Below are 18,226 nucleotides of genomic sequence, written 5' to 3'. Positions count from 1 at the left end.
ATGGTTCTCCGATATTCTCAATCCTGATTTATAGAAATACAGACAGCACAGAAAATAAGGCTTGTGCCATTGTGTTTGAAAAATTCAGGCAGATCTGCTCACAAGCGCCAGCAGTGTTATTTGTTTATTATGCTTTGATTTAGAATCTCGATTTTGCCAATATCTACCAATATTTGTGCACTAAATAGCTGTGTTAGATTTCTTTCTTCAATTTTTGTCTAAATAATGCCTAGGAAAGGTCTTCATCTGAAGTGGTGTATGTCTTTACATCAATGCAATGCATGTAATAATGTACTAAACTGCATTTTAAAATTTGGAGAATCCTAAAGTTAGGATGGTAGATCTGATCTCTGAATAACAGTGGGCAATGCCGTATTGTTGTAGGGGTAGGGGAGAAATAAAACAATTCTTGGGATGTGGAAAGTGATGTACAGCTTGCTTGGCAAATTATAGCAATGGCACAGTAATACTTCCAGCATCAGTAAGGCCTCAAATTAAGCAGTATGCTCAGTGTCTAAACTGAATTCCTTTCTCTGTACCCACAGCAGAAAGCCCACAGAGTGAGCAGGGACCGGCAAAACATGCTCTGGAAGGAGAGCAGGAAGGAATAGGATTTGCTCAGGACAGCAACAGACTGAGGAGAAACACTGCTGCAACTCTGCTTAAGGGCGGGACCAGCAAAGAGAAAGGGGAAAAAAAATCTCCATATTTGTGGTAGATTTGAGGAGAAGATAAAGAGCTAAACTGCAGCAAAAGAAACCCTGTTTAAGCACTAGAAAAACTTATGGGGAGAAGTTTAGAGCAATACAGTTGCCTGGGAGGCTGAGATGTCTTCATTACAGGTCATTAAGAACAGGTTAGACCGATCCATTAGGAATGAGACAGGTGTTGATCATCCTGTCTTAAAGGAGGGGGTGGACACAGATGGCCTCCTGACCTCTTTCAGCCTCATGATCTTGTTGTTACATTTTTTTTCTGGATTCAGGTTATATATTTAACCAACCCAGCTGTATTTAAACTAAGAGGGAAGGTGATAGTTTTCCATAAAGAAATTAAATTCCTCTTAATACTTTGTTCTCTCTGATGAACACCTTTGTCTCAGCTTGCTCTGTCCTTCATAGGACTTTTTTTTTTTCCATTTGCTAAACATATGGCTGAGACTTAGTAGAGGAGAGCACAAAGGACAATTTGTTCTAGAAGCCTGCATCTCAGCAAGCACAGTATTTATAAGAATCTCATCAAATATACTTGAGTTGTCTAACGCAGGATCTTTCCTAGGTGTAAGCACCAAAACGAGTAGGGGAAAGCTTAGGATGTAACCTGCCTTCAGAGAGGGACAGAGCAGAAAGGACTGCGAGAGTGGGGGAGGAGGAATAGCTTTACATCGCTTCTCTTCGAAACCTTGCAGCTACAGTGGCTCTTGCAAAACACTTGTTGATTTAAAGAGCGCAAGCAGAGCTACTGACAGAGCCCATTACCTTTGCTGTCAGGTTGGACTCACCAGACAATGGTAAGGCTGAGTTGGTTAAGTTGTGTGTAAGTACACACATGATTACAAATTGTGCTTTTCCAAACCATTCAGTACATTTGCATCATCTTTCAAGCACCTAGTCAAGCATGTTTTGTCTTACTGCTATTAGGAGCCTCCAGTTAGTGCATCCATTTCGCTTTTATTCCCTTTCCTCTTTAATTGTTTAAATGAAACAGCTTTACTGTCTAATATTTTTAAACACTGCTATAATTATTACAAATGTATTTGAAGACTTAAAAGTGGAATGGCTGCAGTGTGACAGCACAAGAAAAAATATCAAAATGAACACAATTGTAGCATCTCTCTTCTTCAGCCCTGGCTTTTGCTAACTTCACTATTTCCTGATGAGCCAATGGATAACAGGCCTGTGCAGTAAAACCAAAACCTCTGTCTAGAAAAAACAGAGGTGAGAATGTATTACAGTATAATTACAACTTCAGAAATGTGAGCCATCTTTTACTGATATAGAGCTGTCTCCTTGAGTGTGCACAGAGGCTGGAGCACAGACTCATTTCGGTAAGGTAACAATTTTGATGACCAGTGATTATTTAAAGTTCAGCGCTGCTACCTTTTCCTCCCGGTGCATGAAAGGAGAAAGAAACCACGGAATTTTGTATTGTGAACAATGTGTCACCTCTGCCTACGCACCGAGGTTCATGTACAACAATATCTACTCCACAGGTAGGGAAGGCAGTTCCAGGAGACCACCGGAGTCTGCAAATCTGAGGAGCTGCACAGGGAAGTAGGACAGATGTCCAAAACTGATGAGGGAAATCTTCAACAGATCTGGTCGTTTTGCACTCTCTGGCTCAGCCTTCAAGAATGACTGCTCCCCATTCCTGATGCCTCTGGTGAGTCAGATGAAACTGATGTCAAGGCGTTTTCAGAGGCCATGTCATTAGGGTGAAACGGAGGTAATCTCAGGGGATGGAAAGCCTCTGCCCTATCACATAGTCCAGAAAGCTCAGGGACTATATTTTTTTTTCTAATTTTGTTAGATTAAAATAATTCCATGCAAAAATTTTGTTATTCTAGGGTTTAGGGTTGGAAGTCAAACAAAAGAACATGAGTTTGGGAAGCTCTAATGAAAATATAATTGTTTTGATAATAAAAATAAAATTTAAAATATCCTAATGATTAATAAAATAGAGCAAGAAGCTGATTGTCTGAATTTACAGAAGTATAACTTGAAACTCAACTCTCTCTTGAAGTGAAGCCAGGCTCTTTAAATTTACTTCATGCTTTCTGGACTTTATTTACTTCAGTTAAAAGTTTCTAAGATCAAGCTTCTGTGCTATCTGTAAATCAAAAAGATATCTGTGGCCTCCAGTTTGGAAAGTCATTTAACTGGTTCTGTGACTAAATCACTGTCATCCTTCCCCCTTAATTTCATTTCTTTCACAATGGTATTAGGTAGGAACTGCAAAAGAGGGAGGTAGATTTTAAGTCTGCTGCATGAAATGTGTTGCTTGTACAGACATGCTTAGTTTTTGACAGTTAAAAACATGCTTCACTACCATTCTGATTTTTTTTTTCTATCTTCTGGATTCTAATTACATGAGCTGGTAAATTTACATGTGTACATAACTCTGGATTTACATAGTAAGTGGACAGTGGTGAGCAGAGGTTGATCAGACTCGAGGTGCAATCATCTTAACAGTAAGTTTAGAAAGTACTTTTAACATAGAAGATGTAGAGTCACTGAGGGTTGCACACTCATGATTGAGGAGGAAGGTTTTCTAATGTATATGGTCAACAATGAGAAGTAATCGTTAGTTGTGAATTAATGAATCTGCCTTACAATCAATTTTCAGAGTACATCCCAAAGAGAGTAGCACAAAGGGAGCTTGTAAATGTGTACATCTGCACTTGGTGATGGTGGGATGGCTTTGAATTATGCCTTTCCTCAGCAATGCTCTTCAATATGGAAATCTTGTGAAGGTACAAAAATTTGTGTATTCAAGTGCAGGATATCAAGGGAAGAAGACAGTGTTGCACAATTCTAAACAAAAGGTAAGTTAACATATTCAACAATGTAATTACAAGGGGAAGAAGCACTGCTCTTTAACCAGCAAAATCATAATGAAACACTTCTACCTTTATTTCCTATAAGTAGCTTAGTTCTGCCCCTCAATGTATCTGCTTGGGGGCTGTTTACCATTTTGGTTAAAGGCAGAGTACAGGGGTGAGCTGGGCTTTTTTAATCCTCAGTAGGAGGGATGGCAATGTCTTCTTTAATAGACTGCATGAATACACAGAATATGTCACAGCTTAACTATTGCTGAACACATGCTGCAGGATGAGAATATGGGAGAGACCAAGAATAAAGAGTAGAAAAACAAAGATAAAAGAGAAAATCAGGGCAAAAGGGGAAAAAAAGGTAGTTAAAGAAAAGAACAACTGAAGAAGTTGGAGAGCACTGCAAAATAAAGCAGAATAGCATAAACAATTTTTTTTCCTACAAAAATATCACAGAGGCGCAGAATTCCTGAGGCTCCGAAGGACCTCTGGAGATCACCAGGCATTGGGATTGGAATCACCAGGGTTGGAATTTGGTGTCACCTGCTCAGAATTTCCCTCACAGTGATCAAGAAGAGTTTTAGAGGCAGGTTTTGCTTGTCTGATCCAGCACTTCATGTGGTCACAATTATACATGGCTGAAGGAAAGTAAAGAAACAACAGGTCTAGGTAAATGGAGGTGAATCCAGCAAAGTAAAAGGCAAGGGTTTTGGTATGACATTACAGTATGAGACAAATAAATACACTTCTGGTAAAATTACATCAGTTGTGCTTTAGTTCTACAGGTGTATTTCCTTCAGCTGAACATTATTTTTTCTTAGCATGAATTGTTTACTAAAGTAGCATGAGCAAAAGGAGTCTTTTATTCCAGTATAAAAATATTTGAACAAATATTGATTAAAATTCTTATTCTTAGCATATACATTTATAAATTTCTTCAAAACATTTTATTTGGTAAAATTTATCCTGATTGATTTTTTTGTATTAAAATGTATTAGGCTTTTCAAGATGATTTTATTTAAAAAAAATTATGGTGAAGCAGATTATTGAATTAATCAGGTGTAAACATACAACAAGATGTTAAAGTAATTTACTTTTTTAGTTAGGACCTTGTTATTTGAAATGCAAATATATATATATATTTATTTCTAAAGTTTTTCTAGAAAAAGGGAAAAAAATTCTAACCTCATATGCACTATATGCATAGGATATGCTCTTCACTGCAAGCTCTTAATGAGGTTGTTGTAGCACTGTATCAAATCATGATAAAGCCAAAGTGTCCTTGAAGAACCTGAGCCAGACCCCAGATGCTTTAAAGGAAGCCATGTAAGTCAAAGTGTTATTTTGAAAAGGCAGATTGTGGTAAAGGGCCAGTGGAAGCAGGAAAATCAGCAATATTTTGGAGATGTGAATGGAGGTCAGAGGGTCACTGTAGTTGTAGGAACTATAGGGGGTGTGTGTGTCATGACAGGGGGTGGTGGGGTGGTGTAGTGAGTAAAGGTAGGGGTGACTGGGGAAGGTGGAAAAAGGCAAATGTCAAGTCCATCTTCTAGGAGGGAGATCCAAGGAACTACAGGCCAGCCAGCCCGAGGTCAGACTGTGAGGATTAAGTAGCAAATCCTCCTGGACACCTTCTCCAGGTGTGTGAAAGGCAATAAGGTGCCTGGGGGCAGGCAGCAAGTTAGTGTATCCATTTGTCTCTTTGCAAGGGTTTACAAAAGGCAAATTCTGCCTGACCAATGTGACTGGTTTGTATAAGGTAAGGTTTGTATATGAGGTAAGTGAATCTGTCATTTGTCTCTTTGCAAGGGTTTACAAAAGGCAAATTCTGCCTGACCAATGTGACTGGTTTGTATAAGGTAAGGTTTGTATATGAGGTAAGTGAATCTGTAGATAAGTGGAGAGCAGCTGATGTCATTTACCTTGACTATAACAAAGCTTTAGACACAAACGACCACAGATCTCCTCTAACCACATCGGAGAGTTATTACCAAGGCTGAGTAGAAGACAAGGTGGAACACTGGCTGCACCACTGGTCTCAAGGGCTGCCATCAGCAGGAGCAGGTCCTGCTGGTGGCCAATGTACTTCAGGGGTGGGTACTGTGAAACATGGTCAGTGACTTCAGGGATGAGATGAAGAGCAGATCACAGCAAAGTGGGAGATAGATAGTGGCCAGTGCTCAGACCTTAGCAGACTGCAAAAATGGGCTGGCAGGAACCTCACAAAGTCCAATGACCAGTGAAGCAGCATCCTGCATCTGGTACAGAACAGCCATTTGGAGGCTAAAACAATAGGGAAAGGATTTTCAAAAAGAAATTTGGAAATCCTGGTGAGCAACAAGTAAGTCAGCTGTGACCTTGTAACAAAGAAGGTCAAGAACATCCTGGGCTACCATAGGAAAAGAATGGCCAGCAGGTTGAGAAAAGTGGCGATTCCCATCCATGGAGTGAGAGCACATTTGGAAAACTGGGTGCAGTTTTGAGCTACCCAGTGTTGGAAAGATGAAGACATAAAAAAGAAATTCCAGAAGACAGCCACCATGATGGTGAGGGTGCTGCAGCACACGATGTACAAGAAGAGACTGAGAAGGTCAGGCCATTCATCTGAAGAAGAAAAGGCTGGTGTAAATTTTAATGTTCTCCTCAACTTCTTAATGGGCAGATGCAGAGAAGATGGAGCCTTCTAGGAAGTCCACAGTAGCCTTTTCATTGTGGGAAGCAACAGGCATAAGCTGGAACAGACTAATTAGACATCATGGAAAAAAACCCAAAACAACTCACAAACGTGTTCAAACTGTGGAATGGGTAGTACAAAGAGGCTGTAGAGACAGTAAAAATCATCTGGTAATGACCCTGGAAAATCTAGGGTCATAACTTCAAAATTGGCCCTACTTTGAGATGAGGTTGCAACCAGAAGACTTTAACAGGTCCCCTGAATCCTGAAGAAGGTTAAGATAGTGGAGTATTTTCACACAGTTTCAAAATTTTTTTTTTTTTGTGGGTTTGAGTTAGGTATACACTGTGTCAACAAAAATCTTATTGGTTTCATAAAGATCATATTTAAATCCTCTTGGGAAGGTTAATGAATAAGTGGGGATTCAATTCCCCATAAAGGTGGGCAAAGTGATTTTACAGAGTAAATGCAGCTGCTCATGAAAAAGGCTTTGTGCACCAACAGCTGCGTTATATGCAGCCCTGATGTCAGCAGGTGCAAATAAACCATTCTTCCTTATGCATATAAGCTGCAGGTAGAGCTTTATGAGACAGCAGCCGTACCTGAATGGCCTACCAAGTTCATAAACTACCAACAATTTGTTCATAACCTTTCACCTTATGGAAAAATAACTTTACTTATTTGAAAACCAGTTAGAAACACACCTGCAAGTGCTAGTTTTACTCTGTGTACCAATTTTTAAAGAAATATGGCATGTAGAAAAGGCAAGAAAAATAACATTGACAATATATGACTGTACTGACCGGGAAAACATGGTTGCATTCAGATTTTGATTTTTTTCCTGTTAATTTATGGGGGGAAAAAATTATATGAAAGGAAATTCAACCAAATTCCTCTGAAAACTCAAAATAATTAAAAACTTCTCTCAATCCTAATTTTCATACTAGGAAAGGTTTGCAAATCACAGTGAATAATCAAATGAATGCATAAAGTGATGTTGTGGACAAAATAGCAAGCAGAAGAATGAAGGGGAGGAAAGTGAATACAGGAGAAGGACAGGAAACTTGTATTACTCTTGTTTAGAATGGATGAAGTTTTTGCTGAAAAACTAAGCCCAGCTCTAGTCAGCACAATGCAGCAAGGGTGACTACTGGAGAAGTTTCAGAGAAAAGCTGTAATGCTGAATAAAGTCTGTACTGAAGTGTGTTTATGAAATCTATTTCCCATCTGGAAGATGGTCCCTTCCCTTTAAAGAATAGCAGTTAGGAATAACATAATTACTGGTCTTTGCATACAATGACACTTGTAACCAGGGCTTTGGGTTTTGGCCTTGGATGACAAAATGTATTTGCTTATGAGTTAGAAGCTTGTAACAAATTTCAGTGGATCTGAGCATATGTGTGTAGTTAAATCTCCTCTCCCACACAGTTTGACTAGGAAACTCAGCCACATAGGAGCCAGGGCTTTTTGTTAATGCTGAGGCTAAAATCTCCATGTTGTCTGAGCTTTTATGCTCCTACCATAGCAAGTTAAAGATCTTCCTTGCTTTTCCTAGTGGCTTTAGGTATTAGTTTAATAAAGATTTTTGGTTATGTTTAAGAAAGTTAGATGTCAGAAAAAAAAAAATCAAGCTTTCCTAAATAAGAAATACTGGAATTGAAATTATCTGTGCAATTCTAAATTGGACTGTTTATGGTCAAAATTAAAGACATATTTTTTTCTTTCTTTTCTTCTGCCCCAGTGAACCACTGTTTCACTTTGCATCAGAGAATGAATCACAACTGTGAGGTAAATGAGATTATTGCCTATCTAACTGTTTGCCTATTTGCTACAGAGATTTGCAGAGATATGACAAATGAGGTCAGAGGAAAAGTTTTGTCTCTCCAGGACTCTTTAAACCCCCTCCTTTTTTCTTTTTTTGCTGGGTGGGTGTTTTTGTTTTTTTTTAATTTTTCTCCCCCTCAAATACAACTACTCTTACTTGCTATGTTATTTCAAGGTAATATTCTATTCTGTATGTTTTACAGACAGAATTAATCCTCAATCTCTTTTTTGCCTGGCTGTGTATGGGTGGAAGAGCTTCCTGAAGACTAAGTAATTTCTCTGCCAAATACAACTGATGGGGAGAGACATTCAGAAACGTTGTCCTCTCCAGCTGCTGCAGTGTTGTCTTCTGAAGATGATGTCAAAAGTACTCCAGTGGAAACAGTGGCATTAAGGTGGATTGGATCTTTGGTTACCATCACATCAAAGCTCCAGTTGAGCATGTAAGAACGAAATCCCTCCATCCTCATCTGTAATGGGACTAAATTCAAATAGATTTCTGATGGCCATCCCTCCCATTTCTGAGTTCTCTCAGTAGAAGAAGAAAATATTGCAAGTTAATTGCAAAGGCTTCTTTCTTTAACATGGGGGAGGAGAGTGGGAAAGAGTTTTCCTTTAATTTGTTTGGAAAAACAATTGAACTATTTTTGCCCAATGCAAGAAAACAGCTTAAAAAAATGAAGTCAGACAAGTATGGGAAATTTTATGCAGCACAGTAGGGCAAAATGTAACCATCTGAAAAACAAGGATTATGATAAAAAAAAATATAGGACGAGCCTAATTGCAAGCAGAGTTAGCTATACCACCAGGAACAATATATAATCTGCAGATAGCTACAGAACAATTTGGGGCTGCACATCCAGGCTACAAAATGTCAAAAATAACGACTGTTGCAGTGTAAAGTACAACTCGCCATTATCGAAAAGTGTGAAAACGTAAAGCTTTTCTCGTAAGATAGGATTTCTGCATCACGGATTGCTTCTTGAACTAAAGGGCAATGTTTAACAATCGCCCTCCTGCCCTTAACAAATTTTAACTCATGTATTCACTCCTCCAATCTAGGGAAAGCCTGCATCTCAATCCCCTCGCTCCCATGAGCGAGATACAGCTGACACGATTTTCAGCATGCGTGTCTTTTTTTTTTTTTTTTTCCGGAGGCAAAGAAAGGAAATAAGACTGTAAGACTGTATCCCCCCGCCTCGCTTCCCTGCTTTCGTGAATATGGGCCACTGGAAGCCGTAAGAGGGCTGCCTGCTCGGGTCCCGCCTGGGAGCGGGGCTCCTCCAAGGACGGACGGCGAAGGGCCAGAGCCAAAGTCTCTCCCTCCGAGGGCGAAGGACTTTGTTTTTCCCTTCCCCTTTCTCGCCGGCTCGGGTGCCGAGGAGGAGGCTCCTGCGCAGGGCGGCGAGCGGGGCGCTGCCATTGTCCCTGCGGGCGGGGCGCCGAGCGGCCCCGCGCTCCGCCGGCGGCAGCGGCGAGGGGCGGTGGCGGCCCCCGGAGCGCGCCGCGCTGCCGCCCGCCCGGCCCGGCCTCCCCCCGCCCGCCCGCGGCCCGGCCGCTGCCGCCGTGCCCGGGGGCAGGGGGGAGTGACTTGTGCCTCCCCCTGCCTCCTCCCCGTCCAGCCCTCTTCTGGGTAGAAGGGGAGGAGGAGGAGGAGGAGGGCGAGCGGTGGGAGGGTCTCCATTGAAATAAACAAGCAGGCAGTTATTAAAAAGGAACATGGCGGCCGCAGCCCCAGCTTCAGCTTCATCTTACAAAGCGAAGGTCAGCGCCGGCGGCAGCGGCGGGAGACGGCACTGACCCCGGTAACGGCTCCCGCACGGCCCCGGCGCGGCGGGGGGTGTGCCCGGGCCCCCCGCGCCTGCCCGGCCGCCCCGTGTAGCGCCGGGGGGACGCCCGGGGCCGCGCCGGTGCGCGGAGGGGCGGCGTTGGCGGGCGGCACCGCGGCCGCGGCGAGGCGGCTTCCCCCGCGCCGGCGGCGGGGGGAGCGGGGCGGGGGCTGCGGCCCCTCCGTGGGGAGCGGAGGGACCGCGGGGCCGCCCCTTGCCGGGGCATCGTGCTCGCACCCCCGCGCCCGGCGGTGGGGGGTGGGAGCGCGGGGTTACTTCTCCGGGACGTCCCCGTGTTTGGGCGAGGGAAGGAGGGGGGGAGAGGGCACCCCACCCTGCCGGGCCGAGGGGGCCGGTTTCCTGCTCCCAGGCCAGGCGGAGGTCGGGTGCCGCCTCTCCGCGCCCCTGGCTGGGGGGGAAAGTGCGAGGAACCGGGAAGGCGAGGGGCTGATCTGGGGGTCACGGGCTGCCCTGGCCGGGCTGGGGGAGGATGGGGCAGCCGGGTGCGATTTGGAAGGGACTGTTCAGGACGTTCCCCCTCACCCCCACCACGTAGCGATAGCGAAACTTGAGGGAGGGTCTCTCCCCGATGACAAAAGGGGTGATTTGGGGAGCAGAGTGACGCCGCCTCCCCTTCCCCGGCTGACAACGACTCGGTGCGCAGCGGCGCGGGCCGCTCCGCGCTCCGTCCGCGGGGCCGAGCCGGGCGCCCCCCTTTCCGTGCCGGGCAGGGACCAACCGCGCCGCCCGGCGCCCTCTCTCCCCTTCCCCCTGCGCAGGGCGCCTCGCCGCCGCTCCGCGCTCTCAGGGGACGCGAGGGGAAGGAGGGGGCGAAGCGGGCAACTTCTCTAACTTTCTGCGCGGGGGTTGTGCCTGCCCGTGCGCGCCGCGCAGCGCCGGGCCGGGCCGAGCCGCGGGGGCGGGCGGCGAGGCGTCGCAGCTGCGTGCGAGCGCAGCCCGGGGCGCCCGGCCGCCGCCTCCCCGCGGCCCGGGGAGGGGTGGGGGCCCGGCCGCCGCAGTGCCGTGTGTCTGCGTGTGTGCGCGGGGCGGGGAGCGGCGGCAGGAGGAGGGGGAAGAGCAGAGCAGCCGGCCGGGCGCGGGGCCGGGGTCCCTGGGCGGGTGCCGCTCCGCTCCCTCCCGCTTCCCCGCGGCGGGCGGCGGCTGCAGGCGGGCCCTCCGCGGCGAGCGGAGCCCCACGCGTGAGGCGGGGGAGGGGTGCGGAGGTGCCTCCGCGGAGGGCGGGTGCGCGGCCCCTCCCCTGCTCCGCGGGGGGCGGTGTGTGCGCCGCCGCGGGCACCGCGCGGCTCCGAGGCTGCGGGCCCAGGCGTAACCGGAGCCGTGTCCCTCGCCTGCCTCGCTGCCCCTCGCTCCTTCGGCGCCGCTTGGGCCTGAGCGCTCCCTCCAGCTCATGGACCGCACTCAGCTCTTGCCGGAGAGGGGCATTCAGGCCATGTAGTTTGTGGGAAACCTGCCCGAGAGCCTGGCAGAAAAAGGTGGGGGGGGACGGAAATAAAAAAATTAAAAAAAAGAGGCAAGGAGGTTGCTGGTAGTCACTGGGAAGTCGTGATATCTGTGTATCATGATATATACTTAGTTTGAGTTAGCTTGTATACTTCATTCTGAAATGTGTGTATGTGGGACACTATAAATATACTTGTAATTTAGCTTGGCGAGTCTCCTTGTGAAAGGAGAACAGCCTGCTTGTTTGATAATAATCAATTGTGTTTTTATATATCTTTTTTTTGTTGTTGTTGTTTCAGAGTAGTAAGAAGCAGGTGAATAGGCTTTAGAACTCAACCCATAATGTTTAAGTATAATTTGAGCTAAGCATATAGTGCCTGCCTATGGCAGTTACAGCAGACCTCTATTGCCACTGTAAATAAGTAAGCATTTAAGACTGCCAGTCTTTCTACTTAAAGCTTTTTTTTTGGTTTTTGTTCTGCCATTGTGGGTGAAGGCAGTCATTTGGGTTTTTTATGTACTGAACTATAAAAGCAACCCTAGTCAGTTAATTTCCTGGCTCCATATAACCCAGTGGCAGTGTTGGGCCACCTGGTGGGCTCCTCTCACGGGGGAATCCTCTGGCGTCGCCCAAAGGGAGGGAGCTGCTGGTCCACTGTGTTGGATGCTCTCTGAGAAATGCCCATGTTGTATATAATGTCATACCGAAACTATTACACCGCAAAGCAGAGATCTTGTTTGCTTAAGTACAGCTTAGTGTGGATGGAAACTGGTTGTTTTATCGCACTTGGTGTAGGTACTTGGTGCCTCCTACTTTTTTCCAGAAGACTTGTTTGTTTACGTCACCAGTGGTGTCACAGATAGGATATACCAGGTTTGCACCTATTTCCATGTACAGACGTGTATGCAAGCACATATGGACAGTGATGCATTTGTGGTAATATCTCTTTTGGGGACTGGACATAGAAGTTGGCTCTGTTGTGTCATATGAGATAAGGAAAGTTGTATATTGCCCCCAAAAGGTTAATCCGTAAGTGTTCATAGGAAATCTTGGTTATCTACAATCTTGAAGAAAATACTTTATCATGGACTCAACCTTCAAGAATATTGAGTACAACTTTAAGAAGAAAGATTCATCTTTTTTCAACATCACACATTATTTTGAAGAATTGCATTATTTTTAACATGTTTTTATCTCCGTGGGCATTATGCAATAAATGCATGTCAAACGTGCTGCAATCACCTCATCTTTTTATAGTCACTGTACTCTTTTATTTCACATAAAACCTGAAGATTTCTCAACTTTGTATTTTCTCAGGCTTGTGGTCTTTACTAGGGAGAGAATCCATGTCTGATGTGGTTCTTCAGTATCTCTGCAATGTCTGAAGGCACTTCTTTACTAAATGTGTAAATTCCTCATTGTGTGTACTGGTGGTGTCAGTGCTAAATTTGAAACTCAAGACATTTGAATACTTTATTGCCATCAAGAATGGTACTTTTGGAACCAGTTTAAGTTTTTAAACTGGAATTGTGTTATTTGTGAGAGAGAAAATAAAGATTGTTTCAGGTGGAAACATTAGAAAATCTAAGGGATTTATTCACATATAGTGTAGTGTATTGCATTAAACTGAGACTCTGAAGTAAAAATTATTACTTAAGAATAATGTTTATGTTTCTATAATAATTTAGGGTGTGTAGCTTGCTCATTAGAATGCTGAAAGGCTCTGTGGAAAGAGGCATGTAAACTGGCTGTAGTGTTGGCATTCCCAACTTTTCCCTCCATCCTCCAAAAAACCAGTAAGAGCTAGCCCATCTGCAGGGAGCCCAGATTTTGCAGCAGGAAGAACAAAGTCAGTGAGCGAGCCAGCTGCTGCTACAATGCCCACTGTCTTCTGCTCCTTGCCTTTGTTGCTGATGTCACTGTCTCATTGGCAAAATCTGGGCTTCTGCGCTCAGCTGGAGTTTCTCTAGCACCTGACACCAGAATTGCAGAGGCTTAAGAGGTCTAAGCCTTGAGGATGCTGTCAGTTCATCTGAAAGAAAAGACTAACCAAAGACTGCTACCAAATTAAAATGTAAACGTAACTCTCTTTGTCTGCTGAGCACTAATAGATTGTGCGTTGGAGAAAGGGAACACTGAACTAAAACTGTTCTTGCCATGCTCAGTTCTTTGTACATTTGCTGTGGCTGGCCTCTCTAAACAATGCACATTGCATGCAAGTTAGTATATTTAACGAATTCCTCACATTTCTTCAGTATTCTGATAGGCATTAAAATGCTCAATATTCATTTATGTCCATGTTTGGCTTTAGAGGTCAGAGGTTAAATGTGTTGTTACTGTATATACTCTGCTGTGTGACACAGCATTTTAAACTAAGAACAGAGTAACGTTGATAATTAATTTATAGAAGGCATATAACAGCATTCATTCATCCACCCATTTTCTACTGTTAGTTAACTTAGTTATAGACAGCTACTCTGGCAGGATCCCCTATTTTTATTTTTAAATGAGGTGAAGTTCACTGCACTGCTTTATTTTTGTTACTTGTTAAAACATTCTTATACTTCTGGCAGCAGATAATGACAAATTCTTCAATGTAATGCTCGGAGCAAAGGAGGCGGAGAGGGAGAAACAGGGAGGGAGAGGAGGGGAAAAACCCTCCTGAGCATATGGAGACATCCAGAAAAAGATGTGCATCGTCAGCTGTGATTCCATTGTGTGCTTGCAGACAGGATCTGAGCTCTTCTTCTCTTGGGAATTTAAACCTTACAGAAGTATTCTTTGGCTTTTACCCATCAGGATAATAGAGCTTAGATAACATAGATTTCATGTATTTATTATAGATAATATTTTGATTATATTTTATGATTTCAGGGAATAAAATATAGTTTCCAGGACTCCTGCTCTGTGTTGGAATAGCATTTTAGACAGTCATATGTATTGCTGAAATGATAACTTAGAGTAGTAAGAATAATTTCTAATATTACATCAGTGGTTACATATTACAAAGGCATCTTACCAGTTCTACAGTTAGTAGTTTGTCAGCAGTATTTACATTATGCAAACACTCCCTATTTTAATGATTCAGTAGCTCAGCCTTTTCAAAACATACCAAGTAGAAATCTGACATGAAAAATGACAGGTTGTATAGTTTAATCAATTTAGGATACAGAATTAGAAAAAAAAAGACAAAATACCCAGGGTATTTTTTAGACAGTTTTAAGACAAAGCAATTTTGTCAATGTTGTGAATATTCAGAAATAGCATTTATACGATGGAAAAATGAGTGGAAGAAATTAATTTTCTTTCATTCAGTCCTGAATTTACCTATTACCTAGAAGAGCCTTTCCTCTCCTGAGCATCTGGAATGCTTTTGCTGATTTTATACAATTATTTTGAGTTGATGAATAGTTTGAAAAATAGATCTTGAATATGGTAGATTTGCTGCACTGTGTTTTGTAACTGTTTATGATTTTTCAATCTTTTTCTGTGGAAATTGCACGTTATTCAAATGAAAGACTAATGGAAATTTTATTTAAGAGTTTTATGGATATATAATGGAAACAATTCCTATGGAAAATGTATCGTCATCAAAGCGCTTGACATCTTGAAGTTTGAAATTAGTTCATTAATTTAAGTGTCTGAAGCTATACCGCAGCATATTAACAATATGCACATTTTTTTTCTCCTGCAGCTTCATCATTATGCTGTTCCAAGTCTTGCATTTCCTTAAATGGCTTCCATAACAATCTCCCATTTATACAGTTACTGGCAGATATTATTTTTCCTTTGCTCTCATTTTAGCAGTTACAACTGATAGTAAATCTCACTCTTTCTGTGAGTGTGCTCCCATTACTTAGATATTAAGGTGCTTCTTTGGAATGTGCCTTTGTTTTTTGCAGCTAAGATGCAGTGTCCCCAGTAAATCCTATTTACATTTTTCTCTTTGTTTATAAACTTCAAGAAGTTATTTTCTGTTTGGAAAGGAGAACTTGTATTTTGCTGGAATATTCCCCATTACATGAAAATCTTTATTGGATTAATGAAAGGGCAGAGAGTGTAGGTGACAAATTAATTAAAATATCTACCGAATTTGTCCATAAATATTAGGTAGTATGGATCACATGAGCTTCTATGAGGGGACATAGTGAGAACATATATCTGCTGTAGTGTTGACTGAGAGTTGCTATTTTGATGCTTTTTTAGTGAGCTATGTAAGACATATTGTTGCTCTTGGGTAGGATTTATAGTGGGCATATCACAATTGGCTGCTTTATTGGCTGCCTCAGTGGAGAAGCCTGGGACTGAAGAATGGGCATGGAAAGTGAAAGAACATTTTGCTTGTTAAGTCAGAATTATTATAGAATTTTACTCTTACTCTGCCTATGCTGTAATTCATCTGTGTGTGAACAGATTCAGTTTTTCATTGCTGTCAGTATTGATCTCTAATGAGCCTGGCCCATGGATTTTGAAGAAAATCACTCCAATTAAAAACAATGCAGTTTGTCACCTATTTGTACCTCATGGGTTATGTAGGAGATACTAAACTGCATTTAAAAATAAAACTTCTTGAGAAGAGAGGAAAGTCTATGAATAAATTTGAGAGTATATGCTGACACTTTTATTACACATATTTTTATGACCGTACAAATTCATCATATGCCTGTGTGATGCAATTAGAAATTAATAAAAAAACCCAAAAACCCAAAGCAACCCAAACCCTATGAAAACCCACAGTCCTAAGTTTTAATACTTGTGAATCTGAGAGTTCAAGTATCATCTGGGCTACAGTGGAGATTATTTCTACTCGTTCTGCTTACACCATTCTTTGAGTTAACCAAGTAGCTTTTCAGCCCTTTCTCTTTACTCTTTCAAAATCATTGTCAGGACTTGCTGACCAAGTACTTATAGATTCTTTGTGGAGTAGTATTGAGTGTATAGAAATAAATAAATTCCAGTTTTCAATTAAATTCTCAAGGAGAAAAGCTCTTCTTCCAGTCTAAATCTTTGTACTTTTTCCAAAATTAAAATTTACAGCTAGAAATGTACTATTTTCTTTAAACGAGTCCAGAAGAGTTGTTGCTATTATCTGGGGTGCAAAAAAAAAAAAAAAATTAACTTGTTGATACTTTACAGGCTATAAAATGTAGCTCTAATAGCATAGTTTAAAGGTTTTTTTATTTTAATTGCTTGCCAATTTTTGTTGGCATTTGCAGTGCAAACATACTTTTGCTTGTTTTGCTGGATTTTTTTAAGTGTTACTTTGAAACAAAGATACTGAATTTTTCATGAGCCTTAAAATATTTTTTGCTACAGTTCTGTGTGAAGCTAGTGATAACTGCATGATGGTGAGATCATTTGTGGCTCCTTTTCTCCTTGGTTTAGGAATGATGGAACCTGAAGACTGAATGTAGATGAGAAAAAACCTCTCTAAGCTCACCAAGTTCATGCTCACTAAGCTTGCATGCTGTGGATGATGTCTTCCAAGTGTGTCTGAAAGTGGCAGTTCCCACTCCCTTTCAGTGTAACTGTAGTTTGTAGCATTGATGTTGTGTTTTGTTCACAATGGCATTTTTGTGGACCACAGAGGTAAACACACCTTGGGTACCTGGAATGGAGACCAGAAGGGAAAGAAGTGACTGTGCACAAATGGAAAGGAAAGATGTAAAGTTTCTGAAGTCAGAAGACAGTGTGTTGTTCTGGTCCATATCAGTTGTTTTTAGTGGAGGTTTTTTGACCTTTAAAGCAGTTTTCTTTTACTCTTTGTGGGATGGAGGATTGGATGGTGGTGTTGGAAAATGGCAGGTGTGGCTGTGGTGCGTTCCATTTTTATATTGTAGGTAATGTTGATAATTTGTGTATTATTTGAGGCAGTGATCTGCTCTTCATGTGGGCCTTTGTGCACCACTGTTAACAGAGTTATGCCACTGTGAGACATGGCTTCTTGCAAGAGTAGTTCCCTTGAGTTCTGAGGGTCTTCCCAAGAAGCTCCTGATTCTTGTGGATTTGCTGTAAATTTGCACAGGCTAGGTGGTAGTTGACTTGCTTCTTCTTCAGCCTCCAGAATGGACTTGAGAAGGGAAGGCAAAGGACTAGCAGATCATTTTGTTGTCCATAACTTCAGGTTCATCACTTCTTTTCTTCACTGATAGTCTAGTTTAGTTAGAGAAATGTACCAGAAATATACTAGATAATACATCTATTCAAGTGCATGAGCCTGTCGCTAGTTGCTGTTTAATTCAAGAGGTTTTTTTGGGAAGAGAGGTCTTGTTAGTCATGTTTTTGTGTTTTGAAGGTAGTGCTTCTACTGTGAAGCTATAATGCATTGTCTTTGTTTTCAGACAATATTATTGTTAAGCGTTTTGTGAATAGAAAAATGAAAATCAACAAAGCTTGTCTTTTCCAGTGGGTATTTGTGGACACTACTGTAATGGTCAGGAGCCACCTGACTTGTGTACAGACTCCTTGAGCAGCTGTATTGATTGGAGGCCACAGAGACCAGGAGGTGGGATGCAAAAAATAGGGAGAACAGCAGGGGAATAAAAGTGAGCAGCCACCTTAGTTGTAAAGAAAGAAAATGGTGGTAGAGTACTCATGCACTGGTGCCCAGCAGGTAAAAGACAGGAGATGAGTGGGCAATGTTTCCTGTTTACTGCTCCCTGGGGGAAAAGGTCTCCCCACTGTGGGCTGGGGCTGCAGCCCCTGTGTGCTGCTGAGACTGTGGCTTCTCTTTGGTGTCTCTCTGAACTGCCAAAAGATCTAGTAGCTTACTTAACATTTTATTCCAAGACAAGATGGTTTTTTTCTGTCAACAAGGACCCACTCAAAGCCCTGAGTTTGTGATCCACAGAGCTTGTGTGCTTTTTGGACATTCCTGAGGAAATAAT

The 18,226-nt window shown here is 42.7% G+C and overlaps 1 protein-coding gene and 1 long non-coding RNA gene across 5 annotated transcripts in view; both read left to right on the top strand.

The window, feature by feature from the left end:
- The first annotated feature begins 1,042 nt into the window (after positions 1–1,042).
- LOC135443329 (uncharacterized) lies at positions 1,043–9,506 on the top strand. 2 transcript variants are annotated; one of them, XR_010438969.1, is made up of 4 exons: positions 1,043–1,510; positions 2,213–2,382; positions 7,966–8,012; positions 8,252–9,506. It is a non-coding gene; the product is annotated as an uncharacterized LOC135443329 (long non-coding RNA). The 2 variants fall into 2 exon arrangements; XR_010438968.1 differs by lacking the exons at positions 7,966–8,012; positions 8,252–9,506 and adding exons at positions 3,346–3,544; positions 4,007–4,362.
- A 71-nt stretch (positions 9,507–9,577) lies between these two features.
- NCOA2 (nuclear receptor coactivator 2) overlaps positions 9,578–18,226 on the top strand; it is a 188,808-nt gene continuing 180,159 nt past the window's right edge. The window contains exon 1 of one of the 3 annotated variants that reach the window (XM_064706216.1): positions 9,578–9,812. The gene's annotated coding sequence lies outside the window, so the exon portion shown is untranslated. Of the gene's footprint in view, positions 9,854–11,298; positions 11,371–18,226 lie in introns of those variants that run through there. The other 2 variants (XM_064706215.1, XM_064706217.1) reach the window with 2 other exon arrangements.

Source organism: Zonotrichia leucophrys, chromosome 2 (genome assembly GCF_028769735.1).
Source record: "Zonotrichia leucophrys gambelii isolate GWCS_2022_RI chromosome 2, RI_Zleu_2.0, whole genome shotgun sequence".
NCBI lineage: Eukaryota > Metazoa > Chordata > Aves > Passeriformes > Passerellidae > Zonotrichia > Zonotrichia leucophrys.
This window is presented reverse-complemented; position numbering and strand designations above follow the sequence as displayed.